Source organism: Galeopterus variegatus, unplaced genomic scaffold, assembly GCF_000696425.1.
Source record: "Galeopterus variegatus unplaced genomic scaffold, G_variegatus-3.0.2 Scaffold3856, whole genome shotgun sequence".
Taxonomy (NCBI): domain Eukaryota; kingdom Metazoa; phylum Chordata; class Mammalia; order Dermoptera; family Cynocephalidae; genus Galeopterus; species Galeopterus variegatus.
In genome coordinates, this window is record NW_007729967.1 from 146473 (window position 1) to 157343 (window position 10871).

Genomic DNA, 10871 nt, shown 5'->3' on the forward strand with positions numbered 1-10871 from the left:
AAATTCTGTTGCCAGGATCATAATGCTGAATATCTTTGGAGTATCAATGAACTGGAAGGCTTGCAGACCCCAAATGAGATAGACAAGAGAACATCAATGGTATCAAGGCAGATGCTTCCTTGTTTTCTAAGAAAATGTCATGAAACCATTAGCAGAAAAAGCTAGAGATTGAACTCTGGAGAGAAGCCAAAGTGGAAATGAATTATAAATACCAATTGTCTGGAGGAACAATTAACACAATACCTAGAAGGGTTGGGAAGGGGAGGGAGGCTTGAGGTATCAAGAGGAACCCAGCTTAAGTTTATTTTCCGAACAGAACGGCGGTTGCAACAATCCCCCCGGTTCCTCAGATTACATTTGCTTGTGCTCTAGCAAAAGTGAAGCAAAGTGAAGAATGCTGATGTGGGAGTCAGAGGGCAGGTGCTCACTGAGGTTCTTCCGCCATGATTGTCACATGGCCCAACATCCTCGAGAGGCTAAAGCTGCTGTCATAAAGGTGCTAAAGGATAACACTTTATAGGCCATTCACTTGGACTTAATCTCATTATTAGAGCTAGAAGCAACCTCAGAAATAATCACCTTCAGTCTCTTCATTTTATAAACAACTCAAGATAAACATGAAGTGACTTGCCCAGGGTCTCGTTACTAATAAGTGACACAACTAAGACTTGTGCCCAGATTTACTCAATTCCAGTACAGAAGGTTATTCTTCTTCTGTGTTATTTGCTTCTTGAGAGTGACACATTCCAGGAACACGCATCTTTTCAGACTGCATTAAGGCTTGAAATGGTTACCTTGAAATGGAAAATTCAATGCCAGGAGACTGACTTCAGAAGTGAAATGGAGGTCGGCTAGTCATATAATAATTGCAGAAAGGAGACTTGAAAAATCATCTCTACTACTAGCTTAGGAACCAGTCTTGGGGTCAAGAAAAATGTGTGACAGCTTTCTGTTCTTGATGTGGCAGGAGTGAGGTGTGCATCCTTCCCTTCTCTGAGGGTGTTCCTTCCCATACAGCAATATGATCGTAAAACTAGTGAACCTTCTAAAGAACATTATCTGCTACAGTTGTCGAGAATGCATAAATACAACAAATAATTTTTAATAGGAAAAACAGACAAATTAGATAAAAACTTACTTCCTGCTTTATTTTTCTAGGCTGTTCCAGCTGATATGTCTCTAGTCTGGGGACCCAATTTGAACCCCCACAGGGGGTGGCAGCTTAGCTTCTTCCAGCACTCCAGATCCTGATCCCCAGATGGTCCAGCCACACGAGGCCTGATGCAGCTCCCCTGCCTGATATCTCTATTAGGGTCTGGACTGGCACCATGCTGCCATTTGATGTCACTCATCTACCACTCTGATGGACACACCACCACTTTCCTAAATAGGACTCAGACAATTTCTCCCAGAATAGACACTGGGCCTACAGTGCCCAGCTACCTTTTCCTTGTTCTTTGGTCTGTTATTCTTCAATCCCAGTCTACTGGGCCGGTTTTCCAGCCCTTCTCTTTGTCTGCTGACCCTTTTTGTGAGGGCCCAATAATGCTTGCCCTTACCCATCTCAGGTGGAGAAAAAAGTGAAAAGTTTTTCTAGCACTGGAGCTATGGATTTTTTGGTTCGAAAGGCATCATCTAGAATGTAAACAAAATCAACTTTAATAAACAATCACTGTCTATGGTAATTGGCAATTGGAAGCCAAAAACCCTATGACATGTTCAACCTCTGAGGACACATTACCTCACTCTAGCAGCCCTCAATCTTGCCTGTGGCATCACATGCTTTTAGTTCCATCTGTTCCTCAAACACACAAAGCAACAGGATGGGGGAACAATCTTTAAATAGAACCTTCTTACATTTAAAATTAAATAACATTCTTCAGGGGGGAAAAAAACCACGCTGTAAGCGTGAAATAGTGCCAAACTTGAAAAAAACATCATTTTCCCCTGATGAACCAAACCAGTCATGTAAGATGTTTTAGACCAGAGTCATATATTACATTTGCTATTTAGAAGTAGAAGAAAATGAAGGACGACTGCATCTGTGTGTTCATATACAAAACTCTGTATGAATGACACTGTCTCAGTCAGCTCAGACCTTTTCAAACAATCACATGGAAAAGAAACACAAAATCTTGTCTTGAAACTACTAGGCCTTCTGTAGGGGTAGAAAAATCTACCCTGTATACCTAAGGCACTATAAAGTGGTATTTCAGAGCCCTGAAAGTTGTTCTTCCAGGTGAGTAAACCAATAATTGTATATGGGATGGTAAGTGGTGAGAAAATATCTTGTTCCAGAAGCTAATCCAATAAACCCATCCATAATTATCTCTTTATAATATCTAGTATCAATTCAATAAATATTCTCTAAGTGCCTAATACATGCCAGGCACAGTATCAAGGAAGGAATAAAACAATCAGAGATCCCTGCCCTTACAGTGCTTCACATCGAAGACAAATTACTAAGTAAGAAACAATGTCAATCAAAGTACATGATCCAACTTGCATTTTTTATTCCAAAAAGATGATCTGAACAGAGAGATAAAGCCACTTTCTGCTGTGCCACTTTCAATTATCAGAAAGCCCTCCAAAACTGAAAACATTTCATTTTCCACTTCTTTGATTAGCTTGCTTGAGTAGTTTGGGTCACTCACTTATTAATTTCTATCAGTCCTTAATAATTTCAAACCATATTTAATTTCACCAAAAAATGGTTGCCATTTGGTGCTATGTAAAAGTAACAGTAAGCTCTACACTGCAAAAGAGAAAACATCTGTTTAAATTCTGCTCAACATTTTGATTTCCCTCACTCACTATAGCAGGCACTTGAAATAGAATATTAAGCAAAACCAGACGGATTCCTGCTCCCACTGAGCTTATGTAGAGACAAGACATTAACCAAATAATTATTAATTAATAAGTAATTAAATAATCCCACAAATATAAAATGATACCTGTGCCAATACTATGGAGGAGAAAGCACAGGTATTCTGAAAGCTTCCAATGAGATTCTGACCTCACTTGGCTTTCAGGAAGTCTGGGAAGGCTTCCCTGAGGAAATTGGGAAATGATTCTTGAGATGGAATCTAAAGGGTGAACAGAAAAAGAGAAGAACGGTCTGTGCAAAGGCCTTGTGGTAGATGGGTTAAAGGTGAGTAGGAACAACTGAAAGACCAGTGAGACCAATGGGGGTGGGAGCTGTGGGATATACGCTTTATTAAGGGTGATGACAAGCAATCAAAGAAACTCATGAAAGCAGTAACAGAATCTGATTGAAATTCTTTCTTCTTCCCAATAACTGATGTTGCCACATTACCAGTCTTTCCTTAATGTACTATTAATGTTGCTGCTTACACATACAGCAAAATCAAAGGCTCAGATGGCCCAAGACTGGTCTACATCAACGTAGAGGTAATGCAATTGTTATGCTACGGCCATGAAATACAACCAGCAACACCTGCAGTAGGAAGTAGTTGTAATATAATAGCAGTAGCAGTAGTTAATTAATCACAAAGGAGCTGCGAAAATTGTTACTTTGGAGACATTTTCTGTATCCAAACTTAACCTTGGCTTTCAATCTCAAAAGGTCTCTAAACTGAACTGCCTTCATACGTGGATGTTATCATAACTCCTCAATCAGTAAGGTCTCTCAAGAATACCAATCAAAAAAAGAATGGAGTACAGAAATTTGAGGAACAATTAAAATTCCAATTTTAATATCAAAGCTGTGTCCTGGGGCTTCCAAAGTTCTTTACCAGGGGTAGAAGGCACAGGTGGGAGTCTAGCCTGGCACCAGCGCACCCTCAAATAAATTCCGAAAGGTTTAGAAAAATCTTAGAGCAGATTCAGGAGTCTGGTCCATTCTGAAATATGTAAAGGCCAGGCTATATATCACAGGGTATCAGATGATGAAATTCTCAAACTGAGACGGACTTTGGAGATACAGGGCTATTTCAAACACACTTCCCCCAACCTACCACAACCAAGATGAGACCCCAACAGCATCTGTAGGGTTTCTATGGAAACACACCAGCTGGAAATATGCAACCTTTAAAACAACCAAACAAAACCAATAGGTTTACTACTTAGTACTCTCTGCCTCATGCAAATTTCAGTGTTGCCAAGACCATAACTGTGGCTTCTATAAGGTTAAAAACACTTAAGATGGCAGCAAAGAACAAAGGTTATGAGCCGAATAGACCTGTGTCAAACCCTGGCTTCATCACTGACTGGTCATTGACTTTGGGTAAGTTACTTAAATTCTCTAAATTTTGCTAAAAAACTTGTTGATTTTAGGCTACTCACCAAAACCAACTTCCTACTTTAGGGGAAATCCCTACTGTTGCAGGGATGGGTGGGAGGGGTGGGGATGGGGTTTCCCAGTCTCTCTAAACTGGCAGCAAAGGTATAAGCCATGTGACTACACTTGGCCATTTGATGCTCCCAAAGGAGTGACATAAAGACTCAGAGTCAGTGGCAGAGCACCCCTGCCCGTTGGAGTTTGGCGGCAACCGCGGGGTCCTAAACACACCTTTCCTGTGGAAGCAACATAGCATTTTCCTCTGCTGTTAGCCCTCTTTGGTACAAGTCTCTTTTCCTATCATGCTTCTTAACTAGCCTCCCCCTCCATTTTGTAAACCTCTTGATGACCTTCCAATAGATTCCTTTTACCCTTAAGATATCAAAGGTCATTTTCTATTTTTTTTATAGCCAAGAATCCTGGCTATTACAAATGACATTATAGGAGGGTGGAAAGGAAACAGAGAAGAATCACTTAGCATGGCATATGCTAAATGGCATATTGTGGTAGTGGATGGTAACACTGGACTCTGAACGCTCTGAATGATTTGTGAATTTAGGATCTGAAAATACTTCTGTCTGAGTTTCGTGAAGCAATAAAATAACTGTACACCCTCAAGCCAGTTTTGCTTTAGTAACAAAGCCAACACTGGTACCTATTTAATCCTGAGCCATCCAATAGTAAATAATCATCAATAAAACTTTTCTGTTCCCTGTGCCTTAAATACCTACCCACCATTCCCACCCAACCCCTAAGCTGTCAGCCAACTCTCCTCACCAACTACCACCACCATGGTGTTCCCCAAGCCTCTGGAGAAAATGTTCTACAGGACTCAAATTAACTAATTAAAAAATAAGGTTACTTTTCTAGATGAAAGCTTCTTTCACTTCCTGCTTAGATAATAAATTAAAATTATTCTGATAAATGAAATGGTTTTCAGGTAGCAGTGCTCATTCAAGGCATCCTTGGATCTGGCCAAGTGTGTGGAAGAAACACACTTAATTGTATAATTGTGCATTAACTGACACATACAAAATAGTACATGCAAATAGTACATACAAAAAGAAAGAACCAAGGAAAGGAAAAAAAAACAGAAAATCTAAGACAAATAGCATTGAAAAGGAACTAGAGTTAGGCTCTGCAGTTCTCAAATTCTCTAGGGATGAAACTACCCCTAAGACAACTAAAGAGCTCTAGTAGAAGGAAAAAGCTGCTTTATAAAGAACAGCAAGAACAAAGAAAGGGCTGCTGAGAGCTAAAATTACAATTGTGTTGAGATCACAGCTCGGGCTGGCTAAGTGAAGGCTGACAATCTAAATTAAATCTTAATATCTTTCAGAGGAAGCTGAAGATACCTGACAGCCCCACACGAGCCTCTCAGACAGGCATGTGCCAGTGTGAGGTCAAAGGATAACAGCATCTTTTATGCCTCCTGTCATATGTTAGAAAGATCAAATACTCTAGGAACAAATTATTAGACTTCTTCCATGTACGTTAGAAGACCTCTGAGGGATTTCATAGAACCATGAATAACTTTTATTTATTCTCTTAGGGGGCATTTTAATTGTGTAATAACTGACACATACAAATAGCATGTGCAATGTTTATGTAAGATATTAAATAAAATGTAAAAAACCCCACTCTTTAATACAACCCCCCACGCCCTGTAGAAGGGATCTTCAAAATGTTCATGGAAAGATTCACATTATCCTTTAATTCTATTTCTCCATGAACTTTTTGAAGTACCCTCACATGTAAAATAGAACATAACCATCACCATTAAAACTCCTTGAGGTTCAGTTGCAACTGCTCTGCTCTTCCTCTGCATATATGTTCTGGAAAACAATTCGGCCTTGTCTTGTAACATTCAACTTATTCACTTTATGACCTTGCGGTTCTTCTCCCAGGACCATACCCTAGAAAAACCCCTACACACGTGTTCCAGAAGATGAGCTCAGAAATGTCATTGTTTGTAACAAGAAAGAGCAGGAAACAACTCAAATGGTAAAATAAATGATGGTAACTTCATACAGCCAGATAGTATGCTCTTTCATTTATAAAGCAAGCTTTGAAACAGGAGGGAGAGTGTAATGAGCATCCCTGGTAGACACTGCGCTGGGCTCCCCAGATGCCCCTTCTGGAAAGGACACATCCAGCCTCACCTTCTCTGAGAATTGCCCCGGGCTGAAGAAAGCTGCCTGGCCCAAGTACACTGTCCCTTGGGAGAGACAACCTGCACCCACGGATGAGTCAGTGCCTGTCTAGCTCTCTCACCCCACCCCAGGACAACTCTGAAGGCTTTTGTTGAGACTGCGTCCCCGTTCAATTCTCCCAGTGCCCAGTCCTGCTTCCTTTCCTCTTCCCCCTTACATGACTCAGTTTGTTTCCCAGGGAATTTCATATATGCCAGAAACTTCACTTACCTTATTTCATTTAATTCTTATGACAAATCCTATTAGATATTATTAGCTCTATTTTATAGATGGGTTTCAGAGAAAGTAACTAACTTGCCTAAAGCCATTATTCAGCTAAAACAGGAACTTTCATTCAATGTTGAGTCTACTAGGATCCTAAAGACTATGCTCTTCCTATTATTCTGTGTGGCCTATTTCACTAAGCCGCACCGTGCTCGGCTTGTGTTACTACACATTCCTAGAAGCAAATAAAAGTTTATTTCTTTAAAAATAGTCTTTAATTCAGATATTACTAATTATAATTTTCCCCCAGATTTGTCAAAGTTTTACTTTATAATAATAACATAGTATCATAATCACTCATCAAATTATGATGAGCTCACTAGCTTGTGCATATAAATAAGAAATACTTAATTTTTATTGGGCTAGTTTTTAAAAATCTGGCTCCATTATTTTTTACTAATTCAGACTAGGATAAGGGAGAGGTAATGAGCCTCAAATCAGACCATTTGCTAGGGAAAAGTGTAGGACAGTACTGTCCAATAAAAGTATATAAAAGCCACATGCCTAATTTAAAATTTCCTAGTAACCTCATTAAAATGTGTAAAAAAAAAAAAAAAAAACAGGGGAAATTAACTGTAATAATATTTTTTATTTACTCATTATACCCCAAATGCTATCATTTTAACATGTATGAAATACGAAAAATAGTGAGATATTTTATTCTTTTCTCTGTACAAAGTCTTTGCAATCTGGTATGAATTTTACACTCACATAATATCTCAATTTGGACTAGCCAGGTGTCAAGTACTTGATGTCTGCATGGGGCCAGGGGCTACAGTATCGGATGGCACAGTTAAGAGGGAAAGAGTAAAAAATAAAGGGCTAAGAAAAAGATTGGAGAATTTCCAGTCCTTCTACCATCCACTCCCTCTCTAGCCAACAGAAGTACATACTTGACAATTGATAAGACTCATAGAAAATTTTCCCTCAACTATGAAGACTGTCTCCTTGATATTCTATTTAAATAAGAGCAGCCTGTAGAACACTATAGGGAAGTATTTCTTTTATTTATAGTATTGGGGTTTGAAGTCCATGATTGACTAAAACATTTCTTTGCTATCAGAAGTAGACTTGGGAACATTTTATATTCTAGAGTATTAGGGTTACTTAAACAAAAAAAAAAAAAAAAAAAAAAGGAACAAGGAACCTTCTCTTCTCCTTTATCTTAAAAGCCCCAGAAGGTCACAAAGCTCTGCCTGGAAGTGGCTGAATGACCTCCAGGCAAGTGTCTCTTAATTTTTTAGGGGCCCTGGATTCCTCATCTATGAAATGTGAGTGTTGGATAAAATAACCTCTATAGCTCCTTCCAGCATCAACATTTTGTAACTACATGACAGAGTCTAATCAGCTAATTGTTATCGGAAAAGCAACCAAAAATCCATTTCACTATTATATTGCTTTTCTGTGAGATAAAGTTTACACATCATTTACCTATTGTGATAAATTGAATAATGACCCCCCAAAAGATGTCCATATCCTAATGGAGACTTTTACGTTACTTTGTGAATATGTTACCTTAGAAGGGACATGGCAATAATGACCCCCCAAAAGATGTCCATATCCTAATGGAGACTTTTACGTTACTTTGTGAATACGTTACCTTAGAAGGGACTTTGCAGATGTCATTAAGTTAAGGATCTTGAGATGGGGAGAGAATACCCTGGGTTATCTCAGTGGGCACAATGGAATCCCAAGGTTCTTATGAGAGAGAGGCAGGAGGGTCAGAGTCAGAGGAGATGTATGACAGATGTGGAAGTTAGTAAGAGATTTAAAGATGGTACACTGCTAGCTTTGAAGACAAAGAAAGAGGCCATGAGCCAAGGAATACAGATGGCCTCTAGAAGCTGGAGAAGAACACAAAGAGATTCTCCTCTGGAGCCTCTAGAAGGAACATAACCCTGCCAACCCATATTAGACTTCTGATCTTCAGAACTTTAAGCTAATACATTTGTGTTGTTTTAAGACAGTAAGTTTGTAGTAATTTGATACAGGGTCACAGGAAACTCTTACACCTATACAGTAGTCCCCCTTTATCCATTTCCCTTACCTTGGTTTCAGTTACCCATGGTCAACTGTGATCGGAAAATAGTTGAATACAGTACAATAAGATATTTTGAGAGAGAGAGACCACATTCACATAACTTTTATTACAGTATATTGTTACAGTTGCTCTATTTCATTATTATTGTAGTCAATCTCTTACTGTGCCTAATTTATAAATTAAACTTTATCATACGTGTGTAAGTATAGGAAAAAAAAATTAGAGGATTTGGTACTGTCTGTGGCTTCAGGCATCCATGGGAGTGTTGGAATGAATTCCCTGCAAAGAAGATGGGATGACTGTATAGCATATAAATATAATCCAAGATGCTGTGTGTATCAGAAGTAGTTGTATTGATTTCAAACGAATGTTCCTATTCCATTAGGATTGACAGGTTTTATGTTAGTTCTTATAAAAGAGAACAACAGCAACATATGAGATGAGTTTCAATAAAAAATAGCATTAGCTTTTTCTAGAAAATACATGGAAATACTGACATTTGAAATTACCATTAATGAAGAAGAGTAAGTCCATATTAACATCAGCACATCTGACAGCATCTGAACACCCAAAGAACCTGCTCAACCAGGCTTATTGGGGAATGGATGAAAAAGTTACCTGGTATGGCAAAGGGACACCTTTTTGTCAACCCCAATCCCTTTTTCCTCTCCATGGTATAGCACTGTTTCTGAGAACATCCAGAGACTGTCTCTCAGCACCGCTTGCAGCTAGATTCCTGCCAAAGGAGTGTGAGTGGAAGGAATGTGCAACTTCCAGGCCATGCTTGTTAAGAACCAGTGCCCCCTTCCATGCTCGTTTTAACCCTTTACAGGCCAGATACAGAAAAATTAAGAAGTCCCTGAGGATGATACCAAAAAATGAAGAGGCTGCTATGTTTCTGCATATCTATGCAGAAAAGCAAGCAGCTCATCAGGAATATCTGCCTTGGACAAATGTATAATCAAGAGAGAAACCTCTACTGTGTTTGAGCCACTATTCAATTTGAGATCATTTACTACAGCAACTTAGCCTACCCAAACCGATTACCTAGTTACAACTAGGAAAGAGGATCCAACATTTTGTTCCTGAGTTTACTCTCACAGTGACAACAATCATGGTGTGTGGTGAGAACTGCAGATTTATGTTTAAAGAGTTGACTATTCTACTTAGTTGGCCAAATACTCTATATGAAGAAAAGTTTCCTTAGAAAATACTTGCTGGAATGTCTAAAATTCCTGATAAAGATTTCATGTAGCATAAGGACTACTGGGCAGTATATAATGGTAAGAGAAAAATAAAAGGAATTCAAATGACATAAAAGATAAATTAATCATAAACTTTTGAATAGGCATACTGGGTGCAGAATGGGTGGGTGGTAAGACTGGGAGAATAAACAATATGTGAAGAGTTTCAATTATTTCCATTATTTAAATCAAAGTTACTTAGGCTTCTTCCCAGTAATACACATTGCACAAATCATAATGAGACCCTTAAAAAAACCAAAAACCAAAAATAAAGCTACAGATTCTGTTCTTATTTCTTCCTTTCTTTATTAAATCACTGGCAAATGGTTAACTTTTTGAAATGGTTCCCAAATATAAAATTCAGTCAAGCCCTAGGCTAAGAATTAGAGAAATGGTACATGAAGTTAGCAATCATCTTTTGGGGCTATCATATTAACTTAATATACCTTTTAAAAACTAAAACCACAGAATAATGCAGCAACTTTCCCTGTCGCCCTCTGAAAACAGATTTTTAAATTTAGCTTTTGGGGCTATCATATTAACTTAATATACCTTTTAAAAACTAAAACCACAGAATAATGCAACAACTTTCCCTGTCGCCCTCTGAAAACAGATTTTTAAATTTAGTCACTTAATTAGGAATCATTTAAAAGGTACATAAAGTCCAAGAATTTATATAGGCTGCCAGAAATATGCAGATTTTATAGATTCTCACAAATGAGTCATCATATATATTTATTAATAATAGGAAAAATAATGTACTTTCTCGACTGTGGTTGTTTTCTTTTGGACCAAATTCTTAGGGATAT